Source organism: Pristiophorus japonicus, chromosome 1, assembly GCF_044704955.1.
Source record: "Pristiophorus japonicus isolate sPriJap1 chromosome 1, sPriJap1.hap1, whole genome shotgun sequence".
Classification (NCBI taxonomy): domain Eukaryota; kingdom Metazoa; phylum Chordata; class Chondrichthyes; family Pristiophoridae; genus Pristiophorus; species Pristiophorus japonicus.
Genome location: NC_091977.1, coordinates 92,436,581 through 92,450,010, shown reverse-complemented (window position 1 = coordinate 92,450,010; position 13,430 = coordinate 92,436,581). Strand labels below are relative to the sequence as shown.

At 45.9% G+C, this 13,430-nt stretch overlaps 1 protein-coding gene across 5 annotated transcripts in view; it reads right to left on the bottom strand.

The window, feature by feature from the left end:
- Positions 1 to 1,000: 1,000 nt before the first annotated feature.
- Positions 1,001 to 13,430, bottom strand: part of cdc42se2 (CDC42 small effector 2) — a 273,328-nt gene continuing 260,898 nt past the window's right edge. For all 5 annotated transcript variants that reach the window (XM_070859181.1, XM_070858887.1, XM_070859122.1 and 2 more), the window contains exon 5: positions 1,001 to 2,941. The gene's annotated coding sequence lies outside the window, so the exon portion shown is untranslated. The remainder of the gene's footprint in view (positions 2,942 to 13,430) is intronic.

Below are 13,430 nucleotides of genomic sequence, written 5' to 3'. Positions count from 1 at the left end.
TTAACTCAGAGAGTTGTTAACCTGTGGAATTCCCTGCCGCAGAGAGTTGTTGATGCCAGTTCATTGGATATGTTCAAGAGGGAGTTCGATATGGTCCTTACGGCTAAGGGGATCAAGGGGTATGGAGGAAAGCAGGAAAGGGACACTGAGAGAATGATCAGCCATGATCTTATTGAATAGTGGTGCAGGCTCGAAGGGCCGAATGGCCTACTCCTGCACCTATTTTCTATGTTTCTATATTTCTATGTTTCACATTTAAAATATCAGTAGCCCAGAAGTTTTCTTTTGGCTCGAAAGGTGTAATAGGCTTCAAAATGTCAGAAAAAGCACCAAATAGTGTGAAAGTCAAAATTTTCTGGGGATATCCCAGGTTCCCCATGGACATAAATCTGTTGCCTCCAGCAGTCACATTCCCCTTCAGTAATTTCGAAATCAAATAAATTAAGCTTTTATGTACTTCAGGGTTTTTACCAACAATAAAAACAATGGAATATTGGGTATACCTGCAGCTTAAGTTATGACAAGCCCACAGCCCGTTGCACTTTAAGTCTAACTCCTCTCTTCATACAGCAATGTCTTAAGTCAAAATCAAAGTATCTCATTAACATTCCCCCTCTGGTCCCAGCTCAAATGTTAGCCACCCTCATCCCAAGTAACACCCAATCGTCAGAACTTTATAAGGCCTATTTTTGGTTGGCCAGCTTTTCTGATGCTGCTGATCAGCTATTGCTTCATTTTCAGGTTGCTATGTAGGGTTCTGTGGTATCCGTGTTCGTGAATTTTGCTTCTGAACAGGTTCCTGCAAAATAGCGCTAATGAGTTCAGTTCCTGAATAAGCTGCTACAGTAGAGTCGAAAAATTCTGTTACTGAATTACTTTCTGCAGTTATAACAGACAATGAGTTCTGTTGCTGAATGGGATTCTAAAATAACATTCATGCAGTGAGTTCAGTTAGTGGACAGTGTATAAGAGATCTGCAAGAGCAAATGATAACCTTTATTTTAATCTGACGTCACTTTGAAACTATAAGCCATTATGGACTAAACCAATTTCACTCAGGAATGAAGAACATGTACAAAATTGTATGCATTATAAAAATATGCGAAAACAACCTTTCAGTTACTTAGCTGGCAAAGTTATTTGCCAGCATATGAATGATAAATTATATTTCAATTAATGGCTTGCTATGGCAGCACTAAGTGATGACAATTTACACACCCCTTTACATAACATTTACCACAGAGAGCTTAGAGGACCAGTACTGGGATGCATTCAGATCAGTCATAACAATATATCCCAAAGGCTGGCAAGCCACAATATCCAGCTAATTCGTTCAAGTAATTATTATCCTACTCATTCATATTTCAAAAATACTTTATATCTTGGTGTCAGACATTCCGTCACAATTTGTACTGCACTGCTCCATGTAATAATGTTTCCCTATCTTTTACACATTTGTGTCACAGATTCCTGAATTCATACTTTGTAAATTATTCTGGGTTCTGATGACTTTGCACTAAAATACAAGCTCTAAAACTACTTAAAATATCACTTGAGTCACATTTCACAGAGTACGTTCTTGAGTTAAGCCAATGTTTTGCCTACTGAAAACAAAATTTTGATTCAGCTTTGTTTTTTAAAATCACTAAACCATGCACAATTTACATTATTATGAAACAGTGCAATATTAGTACATCACATGTGAGTGGAATGGGAGAAAAAAATATGCCCTTATAAACCTGAGCAAGATATTTGCTTTCTTACGCTGGAGAGCGAAAGTCACCCTGTTGAACAGAATTTTCTCTGGTGTTTGTTCTGACAGCTCACAATATTGCCTATGGCAATTTGCATAATTCCAAACCTCACCTCACCTCCCCCCTCCCCCCACCGAAAAAAGGTATTTTTTAAAAAAGAAGTTTGACACTCACCCAAAGAGCTGCAGAGAAAAGTCTACAAAACTGTACAGAAATTGATGTGGACTGCACTCTGGGGTGCTGGCAGGTTTGTAAATTCAGAATCCAGGCATTTTTTAAACAACTGTTGCAGTACAACTAAAGATTGACACACGGAGCACTACCACATCATTGCGTTACAGGTGTAACTGGACTGGTTACCTGCTCACGGTCAAATGCATTTTTTAAAATCTGTTCATATAAAATACAGAAGTATGCTGAATTGCACATTTACCACAGGCCATCATACAAAAATGCCAGTTAATGTATTCGGTTATTTTCAAGAGGAGTTTGATCAACTGAACAAATGTAAAAGTATGCAGGCAGGTAGGCTAAGAAGAGTGGGGATTGGGAAGGAAAGAGGCAGGCATTTGGCAAAACTGGCATGCTGGCTAGAAACTTGTCAGCAATAGTATCATCATCCCGCTGCAACAAATACTTTGGCATCAGTGAGCCACTGGACTGAGCTACATTACATGCAGTCATCTACCATGCTGACTTGCTTAGAGGGAGCGCAATAATGTAATTGTGCTTTCAGGTTCCAGACCTTTAGACAGCCTTAATAATAAACTGAAATTGCAAACAAATAAAAAATAGAGCAGCAAAATAAAAGAATAATGAAAAGAAATGCTGCATGATTAGAGAAGGAAGGGCAAATTCAAAAATACACGATAATGCTTTGCTCTGGCACTTGTAGACCTTGAAGAGAAGAACATGCGAAAATTCTATTTGTATTCTTTTAAAAAAATATGAGAAGCTATGTCCATGACTTTGGCAAAGGCCAAATCCATGCGAGTCACTGAGGGGCAGGGCAGGATCAGTCCCATTAATGACATCTTCAGAGCAGAACAGGAGACTCCAGCCGATGAACAGCCACAGGAACAAGTGATGGGTTGTTGTTAGGCCTTTCTCATCATGAAGAACTCAGAGAAGCAGTCACCAAAGTGAAAAGGGGGATGAGAGGAGGAAACACATGAACTCAGAGGAATCTGTGGAAAATAAATTATACATTCTGTTAGAATATATGTCAACTGATTAGGCTTTAACTCTTTAGGCAGACTAGGTGCATCATTATAATGTTAGGACAATAACAACTTACATTTATATAGTGCCTTTAATGTAGAAAGATGTCCCAAGGCACTTCACAGAGGCGTGATCAGATAAAAATGGACCCTGAGCCAAAAAAGGAATGACCAAAAGCTTGGTTGAAGAGATGGGTTCTGAGGAGGGTCTTAAAGGAGGAGAGGGAGGAGGAGGATTTAAAGGAGGAATTCTAAATCATGGGATCTTAATGGCTAACCGATGTTGGAGTGAAGTGGGGAGGAGTTGCACAAGAGGCCAGAATTGGAGGAACAAAGATTTGCGGGGATGGGTGGGAGGCTTGTAGGACTAGCGATGGGTGAAATCATGAAGAGATTTAAACACGAGGGTGAAAATTTTAAATTGGAGGCGTTAGTGGACTAGGAACCAATGTAAATTCGCAAGCACAGTTGTGATGGGTGATTTCACTTGATGCAGGATAAGTCATGGGCAGCAGAGTTTTAGATAAGCTGAAGTTATGGAGAATGGGTGATTGGAATAGTTGGGTCTGGATGTGACAAAGGCAGGGCTGAGCGTTTCAGCATGAGATGGACTGATGTAGGGGCAGAGGCGGGCGATGTTACAGAGGTGGAAGTAGGCGGCCTTTATGATTCCGAGGATATGGAATTGCAAGCTCAGCTCGGGGTTCAAGAGGACACTAAAATTGAAAGCAGTATGGTTCACCTGAGACAGTAAGCTGAGGAGGGCAATGAAATTGGTGGCGAGAGTACAGGGCCAAAAACAATATATTTGAACTCCATGTTTGAATCCCTCTAATCCGATTTCCGCCCCTGCCACAGTACCGAAATGGTTCTCATCAAAGTCTCAAATGGCATCCTTTGCGACTGTGACAAAGGTAAACTATCCCTTCTCATCCTTCTCGACCCGTCTGTAGCCTTTGACACGGTTGACCACTTCATCCTCCTCCAAAGCCTCTCCACCATCGTCCAGCTGGGTGGGTGTTGTGTATGCAATAACTCAATAGACTGAAAACTGTAAACTACTTTATTAGGGCCCAAAGTGATTGCATTACATGATGGTTGGCCTTTTATACCTGGGCCGCACACACGTGCGTACATCCCAATGACCTCCGACAGTGGCGCCACCTGGTGGCTAGTAAACCCAAGCATACATACATGACAATATCCTCTTTAAGATATTAGTAACAGTCTTTTTACAAATTGAGACGGTCCGGGGCTTTCCGCTCCCGAGTTGATCGTCTCAGTTCAACTCCAGCCTTGGGCGAGCGTTCTGAGTCTGTTATGACTGGGGGCTGGGTAGCCGATCTGATGGGAGTGGCAATGACCATGTTAAGGATTGAAAGTCCAGATTCATTGATGACAGCAGACTCTTCTGATGACTGAGGGTAGGTTGGTTGGTCACTGATTGTGTCTTCCTCAGACTGTTCCGGTTCATCCGTGTGCCGCAGCTTTATCTGATCAACATATTTCCTACATGTTTGCCCATTCTTGAACTTAACGATAAACACTCTGTTACCCTCCTTGGCCATAACAGCACCAGCGATCAATTTGGGACCTTGACCATAATTCAGTACATACACGGGATCATTGCTAAAAATGTCGCATGACACAGTAGTGCGATCATGATACCCTTGCTGACTTTGACATCTGTATTCGACACAATTATTCAAGTCAGGGTGGACAAGAGAGAGCCTGGTCTTGAGACCTCTCTTCGTCAATATTTCAGCAAAGGAGACCCCGGTAAGCATAAGGGGTCTTGTCCTGTAACTAAGCAATATGCGTGACAAGCGAGTTTGCAGTGAACCTTGAGTTACACGTTTCATACTCTTCTTGATGGTTTGGACCGCACGCTCTGCTTGTCCATTGGATGCGGGTTTGAATGGTGCTGACCTCACATGTTTGATACCATTGAGTTTCATGAACTCTTGAAACTCCATACTGATGAAGCAAGATCCGTTGTCACTTACAACGATGTCAGGCAGACCATGCGTAGCAAACATGACACGAAGGATCTCAATGGTAGCTGTGGATATGCTGGATAACATGATTGTACACTCTATTCACTTGGAATAAGCATCCACCACGACTAAGAACATCTTTCCCAGAAAGGGACCTGCAAAGTCGATGTGGATCCTGGACCATGATTTAGATGGCCACGACCACAGACTCAGCGGCGATTCCGCTGGTGCTTTACTAAGCTGCATGCAAGTATTGCACTGATGCACACATGATTCCAGATCAGAGTCAATTCCAGGGCACCATACATGAGACCTGGCAATGGCATTCATCATGACAATACCGGGATGCATGCTATGTAGATGATGCACAAATTTCTCTCCGCCTTTCTTGGGCATAACAACACGATTACCCCACAGTGTACAATCTGATTGAATGGATAGTTCATCTTTGCGACGGATGCAGAGTTTGGTCTCCTCACACATTTGCTTGGGTATGGCAGACCAATTACTACTAAGGATTCAACGTTTCACAACCGATAATATCGGGTCCTGGCTGATCCAGGTCTTAACTTGTTGGGCCGTGACAGGGGTTCTTTCACTTTAAAAGCATGACTAACAGTAGGTCTGCCGGTTGTGGAGTTTCCACCTCCGGTGTGGGCAACGGCAGGTAGCTCAATGCATCGGCACAATTCTCAGTGCCAGGTCTATGGCGAGTGATATAATCATAGGCAGATAATGTCAGCACCCATCTCTGGATGCGGGACGATGCATTGGTATTGATACCTTTGTTTTCCGAAAATAATGAAATGAGTGGCTTGTGATTTGTTTCCAGTTCAAACCGAAGACCAAACAGGTACTGATACATCTTTTTAACCCCATACACACAGGCTAGTGCTTCTTTCTCTACCATGTTGTAGGCTCTTCCCGCCTTTGACAATCTTTTTGAAGCATATGCAACAAGTTGTAATTTGCCCGACTCATTAGCTTGTTGGAGCATGCAACCAACTCCATATGATGATGCATTACAGGCCAATACTAGACGCTTACATGGATCATAATTGTTATATATTTAAACCTGTAAATACCTTGTTTAACCACCAGAGGGCTCATCCCCTGGAGTCCCAAGAGATCCCACAATCCCTTGGGAGCACCTGTACATAAGGAGGCCTCACAGGCTGGAGAGGCACTCTGGAGACCTGCAATAAAGGACTACGGTGATACATTACTTTCAGCTTACAGTATCTGGTCAGATTCTTTATTCAATACATAACAACTGCCGACGAGATACAGATGACGAACCCCACCGCAATAATGCAGAGAACCATGGGCATCCTGGAGAAATTTGCAGAGGGAGATGATTGAGAAACCTTCGTGGAGTGACTCGACCAATACTTTGTGGCCATCGAGCTGGAAGAAGAAGCAAATGCTGCCAAACGAAGGGCGATCCTCCTCACTGTTTGCAGGGCACCAACGTATGGCCTCATGAAAAATCTGCTCGCTCCAGCAAAACCCACAGAGAAGTCGTACGATGAGTTGTGCACACTGGTCTGGGAGAATCTAAACCTGAAGGAAAGCATTCTGATGGCGAGGTCTGAAAGCCAGGAAGTGGCGAGCTACGTCGCTGAGCTAAGGCGCCTTGCAGGACACTGCGAATTTGAAGGACATTTGGAGCACATGCTCAGGGATTGTTTCTACTTGGCATTGGCCATGAAGTAATACTTCGCAAACTTTTGACTGTAGCGACCCCAACGTTGAGTAAAGCCATAGCGATAGCCCATGCGTTCATCGCCACCAGTGACAATACCAAACAAATCTTTCAGCACATGAGTGCTGCTGCAAGTACTGTAAACAAAGTAACGTTGTTTTCGAATCGTAACATACAGGGCAGGACTCACATGCCTGCAGCTGCACGTCCACAGATGTCTCAGAGTCCACCATCAAGGGTGGTGAATGCAAGGCCATTAACACCTTGTTGGCACTGCGGAGGTGATCATCGTTTCTATTCATGCCGCTTCAAAGGATACGTTTGCAAGGGCTGTGGAACAATGGGACATCTCCAACATATGTGCAGGCGAGCTACAAACACTGCTAATCCTGCAAGCCACCATGTTGCAGAGGAGGACAGATCCACGGTGGATCACGATGAACCAGAGCCTCAGACTGAGGCAGAGGTAGAGGCAGAGGTATATGGGGTGCACACATTTACCAGAAAGTGTCTCCCGATAATGCTGAAGGTTGAATTAAATGGAGTCCCGGTGTCAATGGAGCTGGACACAGGCGCGAGCTAGTCCATAATGAGCAAAAAGACTTTTGATAAATTGTGGTGCAGCAAGGCCTCAGGGCCAGTCCTGACTCCCATTCGTACTAAACTGAGAACGTATACAAAGGAACTGATTCCCGTAATCGGCAGTGCTACAGTAAAGGTCTCCTACGATGGAGTGGTGCACAAGGTACCATTCTGGGTGGTACCGGGCAATGGCCTCACGCTGTTCGGCAGGAGCTGGCTGGTAAAGATACGCTGGAACTGGGACGACGTCCGAGCGCTCTCGTCCGTCGACGACACTTCATGTGCCCAGGTCCGAAACAAGTTCCCTCTGCTGTTCGAACCGGGCATCGGAAAGTCCAAGGAGCAAAAGTGCAGATCTACTTGATTCCGCGGGCACAACCCATCCATCACAAGGTGAGAGCGGTACCGTACATGATGAGAGAGAGGGTGGAGATTGAGCTGGACAGGCTGCAATGAGAGGGCATCATTTCACCGATCGAATTCAACGAGTGGGCCAGTCCGATTGTCCCAGTCCTCAAGGGAGACGGCACTGTAAGAATCTGTGGTGATTACAAAGTAACTATTAATCATTTCTCACTGCAGGATCAATATCTGCTATCAAAGACAGATGACCTATTTGTGACACTGGCGGGAAGGAAAACGTTCATGAGGCTGGATTTGACCTCGACTTACATGACGCAGGAGCTGGAGGAATCATCGAAGGGCCTCACCTGCATCAACATGCACAAAGATCTCTTCATTTACAACAGATGCCCATTTGGGATTCGATCAGCTGTGGCGATATTCCAGAGGAACATGGAAAGCTTGCTGAAGTCGATCCCGCACACCTTGGTCTTCCAGGACGACATCTTGGTTACAGGTCGGGACACCGTCGAGCACCTGCAGAACCTGGAGGAAGTTCTTAGTCGGCTTAATCGTGTGGGGCTCAGGTTAAAACGCTCGAAGTGCGTTTTCCTGGTGCCTGAAGTAGAGTTCCTGGGGAGAAGAATCGCGGCGGACGGCATCAGGCCCACCGATTCGAAGACGGAGTCAATCAAGAACGCACCGAGATCACAGAACGTGACAGAGCTGCAGTCGTTTCTCGGACTCCTGAACTACTTTGGTAACTTTTTACCGGGTCTTAGCTCATTGTTAGAACCGCTGCACTCTTTACTGCGTAAAGGAGATGAATGGGTATGGGGTAAAAGCCAAGAAAATGCCTTTGAGAAAGCTAGGAAACTGTTATGCTCAAACAAATTGCTTGTGTTGCATGATCCATGTAAATGTTTGGTACTAGTATGTGATGCATCGTCATACGGTGTCGGGTGTATATTGCAACAAGCTAATGAATCTGGGAAATTGCAACCGGTTGCTTATGCATCCAGAAGTCTGTCTAAGGTTGAGAGGACCTATAGCATGATCGAAAAAGAAGTGTTAGCGTGTGTTTATGGGGTAAAGAAAATGCATCAATATCTGTGTGGGCTAAAATTTGAATTGGAAACCAACCATAAGCTATTTATATCTCTCTTTTCAGAAAGTAAGGGGATAAATACGAATGCATCGGCCCGCATCGCCATCTGCCACAGGCCAGGCACAGAAAACTGTGCCGATGCTCTCAGGAGGCTGCCATTGCCCACCACCGGGTTGGAGATGGCACACCCGCAGATTTAGTTATGGTAATGGAAACAGTCGAGAGTGAGCAATCACCTGTTACCGCCCGACAGATTAGAACCTGGACGAGCCAGGACCCCTTACTGTCCTTAGTGAAAAACTGTGTGCTCCACCGGAGTTGGTCTTGTGTCCCGTTAGAGATGCAGGAAGAAATAAAACTGTACCAGCGGTGCATAGATGAAACGTCCATACAGGCAGACTGCCTCCTATGGGGTTATCAGGTAGTGGTGCCAAGAAAGGGCAGGGACACTTTCATTAGTGACCTCCACAGTACCCACCCAGGTATTGTAATGATGAAAGCGATAGTCAGATCCCACGTGTGGTGGCCCAGTATCGATGCAGACATAGAATCCTGCGTGCACAAATGTAACACATGTTCACAGTTAAGCAATGCACCCAGGGAGGCGCCACTAAGTTTATGGTCCTGGCCCTCCAAACCGTGGTCCAGGGTCCATGTCGACTATGCAGGCCCATTCTTGGGAAAAATGTTGCTTGTGGTTGTAGATGCATACTCCAAATTGATTGAACGTGAGATAATGTCGGCAAGCATGTCCGCTGCCACCATTGAAAGCCTGCGACCATGTTTGCCACACACGGCCTGCCTGATGTCCTTGTGAATGACAATGGCCCGTGCTTCACCAGTGCTGAGTTCAAAGAGTTCATGACCCGCAATGGGATCAAACATGTCACATCTGTCCCGTTTAAACCAGCGTCCAATGGTCAGGCAGAGCGAGCAGTGCAAACAATCAAGCAGAGCTTGAAGAGGGTAACTGAAGGCTCACTGCAGACTCGCCTATCCAGAGTCCTGCTTAGTTACCGCACAAGACCCCACTCGCTCACTGGGGTTCCCCCCGCTGAACTGCTCATGAAAAGGGCACGTAAGAAAAGGCTCTCGTTAGTCCATCCTGATCGACACGAACAGGCAGCGAGCAGGCGGCTTCAACAGAATACATATCATGATCGCGCAAATGTGTCATGCGAAATCGAGATTAATGATCCTATATTTGTGTTGAACTATGGACATGGTCCCAAGTGGCTTTCCGGCACTGTCGTGGCCAAAGAGTGGAGTAGGGTGTTTCTGGTCAAACTTTCAAATGGACTCACCTGCAGAAAATACTTGGACCAAACCAAACTCAGATTCATGGACGATCCAGAACAACCCACAATAGACTCTACCTTTTTCGACCTCCCAAACACACACGTACACACCAACCCAGTGATTGACCACGAAGCAGAACCCATCACCTGCAACAGCCCAGCAGGACTCATCACACCCAGCAGCCTTGCAAGGCCAGTTGTACAGCAGCCCAGTGAGGGCACAACAAGCGACTCACCAAAACCAACATTTGCACCGAGACGATCAACCAGGGAAAGGAAGGCCCCAGATCGACTCACATTGTAAATAGTTACACTATTGACTTTGCGGGGGGCGGGGGGCGGGGAGGGGAGTGTTGTTATATATGTAAACCTGTAAATGCCTTGTCTAACCACCAGAGGGCTCATCCCCTGGAGTCCCAAGGGATCCCACAATCTCTTGGAAGCATCTGTACATAAGGAGGCCTCACAGGCTGGAGAGGCACTCTGGAGACCTGTAATAAAGGACTATGGTCACACATTACTTTGAGCTTACAGTATCTGGTCAGATTCTTTATTCAAGACATAACAATAATGTACCAGCACCTTGTTAGAGAAAAGCAGATTAGTAACTTTCTGAAAAGCTCTATCTTGAGACGCACCCCAAACCCAGTTGTCGCCTTTTCTTAGCAGCATGTGCAGTGGCTCTAATAAGGTGCTCAATCTAGGCAAGAAATTACAGAAGTATTTCAGTAGACCAAGGAACGAATACAGCTCCGTCACATTCTGAGGCTTTGCTGCATTTTTGATGGCCTTGGTTTTCGAATCCTTAGGCCTGATACCGTCAGCAGCAATTTTCCCCCCAGGAATTCGACTTCCAGTGCCATGAAGACACACTTTGATCGTTTCAGTCTGAGCCCCACTTTGTCCAGATGATGTAGAATCTCTTCCAGGTTGTTCAGATGTTCGGCGGAATCACAACCTGTGACCAGTATGTCATCTTGGAACACGACAGTTCTGGGGACGGAATTCAGTACACTCTCCATGTTCCTCTGAAATATGGCTGCAGCCGAGCGAATTCCAAAAGGGCACCTGTTGTAGATAAACAGTCCTTTGAGTGTTGATGCACATAAGTTTCTTCGAAATGTTGATCAGCTCCTGTGTCATGTAGGCCGACGTCAGATCCAGTTTTGTGAACGACTTCCCCCCAGCTAGCGTTGCAAACAGGTCATCAGCCTTCCGTAACGGGTACTGATCCTGTTTCGAAACTCGGTTAATCGTAACCTTGTAGTCTCCACAAATCCTGACAGTGCCATCACTTTTCAACACGGGAACAATGGGGCTGGCCCATTCGTTAAATTCGACCGGTGATATGATCCCTTCATGATGGAGTCTGTCCAGTTTGATTTTGACTTTCTCCCTCATCATGTACGGAACTGCCTGAGCTTTATGATGGACGGATCTTGCATCCGAGTCCACGTGGATCTGCACCTTGGCTCCCGTGAAATTGCCGATGCCTGGTTCAAGCAGTGAGGGGAACTTGCTCAGCACTTGGGCACATAGAGTATCCTCCTCCGACGACAATGCTTTGATCTTGTTCCAGTTCCATTGATTTTTTCGAACCAGTTCCTGCCGAACAGCGTTTGACCATTGCCTGGAACAATCCACAACAGTAAAACGTGAACCGCACCATCATACGACACCTTGATTACTACACTGCCAATCACCATTATGAGTTCTTTAGTGTACGTACGCAACTTGGCATTGACTGGACTCAGCTTAGGCCTCACAGCCTTAGTATCCCACAGCCTGTTGAATGTCCTCTGGCTCATTATTGATTGACTCGCACCCGTGTCCAATTCCATCAATACCGGTACACCATTAAGTTTTACAGTAATCATTATTGGTTGGCTCTTTGTTAGGAACGAATACAGTCCATACACTTCCTCCTCTGGTATCTCGGATTGCATGTCCGGATCCGCACTAGACTGGCCATCATCCTCCACGTAGTGTGTCGCAGCACGTTTGCTCGGTTGCGGACATATGTGCTGGAGATGCCCCACTCTCGAACAGTCTTTATAAATATACTGTTTAAACCAACACTGATCATGCCGATGATTTCCCCCACAACGCCAACACAGTGATATCGGATTTATTCCCGTTGGCGGACTTTGAGCAGCCACAGGTTTTGCGTACACAGTCGGGTAGGCTCTGCCATATGCAGCTCTGCCAAACGACGATAATATCTTGTTTACAGTACTTGCCGAGTTCCGATTTCTCAATGATATCTGCTTTAAGCTTTTGTCCAGCGTCATTGGGCAATCGTGATGGCCTTGCTCAAATCCAGTGTCTCCGCCGCCAGTAGATTACACAGGATCACCTCATGGTTGATGCCGATTACAAAGAAGTCCCCAGCATATTTGCCAACGCAGTTTCGAACTTACACGGTCCAGCTAGACGTCTTAGGTCGGCAATGAATTCCGATACATCCTGGCCCTCAGAACAAACGTGCGTATAGAATCAATATCTTAAGATGATGATGCCTTCATCTGGTTTGAGATGGTCACGTACCAGAGCACACAATGTTTCATAGTCCTTGTCCGTTGGACTTAAGGGCGAGAGGATATTCTTTCTGAGTCCATAGATTTTCGGACCGCAAACCATGAGGAGGACCGCCCAGCGCCGAACTGCATCTGCCTCTTTCTCCATTTAGTTGCCACGAAATACTGGTTCAAGTGGGCTACGAAGTCTGGCAATGCTCTCCCTCCACGAATCACTCCAGAATTCCAATTGTGCTCATTTTTGCATGCGAAGGTTCTTGTTACCTCGTCGCCAAATGTTGTTTATGCAATAACTCAATAGATTGAATACTGTAAACTCCGAACAGGTACAAACCTGGCTCAACTTTATTAGGGCTCAAGTGAGTATATTAAAAGATGGCTGGCCTTTTATACCTGGGGTCGCACACACGTGCGCACAGCCCAATAACCTCCAACAGTGGCACTACCTGGTGGCTAGTAAACCCAAGCATACATACATGACAGTGGGACAGCACTCGCCTAGTTCCATTCTTATCAATTTAATCGTAGCCAGAAAATCACCTGCAATGGCTTCTCTTTCCACTCCTGCATCGTTACCTCTGGTGTCCCCCAAGGATCTATCCTTGGCCCCCTCCTATTTCTCATCTATTTACTGCCCCTTGGCGACATCATCCGAAAACACAGCGTCAGTTTCCACATGTACACTGATGACACTGATGTCCGAGTTCCGGGAAAGTCGGAGAGCGGGAGAGTCCAAGTTCGGGAGAGTCCGAGTTCCAGGGAGTCCGAGTTCGGGAAGGCGGTGAGTTTGTTAGGTCGCAGAGGTCGGCGAGTCGGTAGGCCCTGTGAGGTTGGCGAGTCGGGAGTTCGGAGGCCTCGGAGGTCGGTGAGGTGAGTTGGTAAGTAGC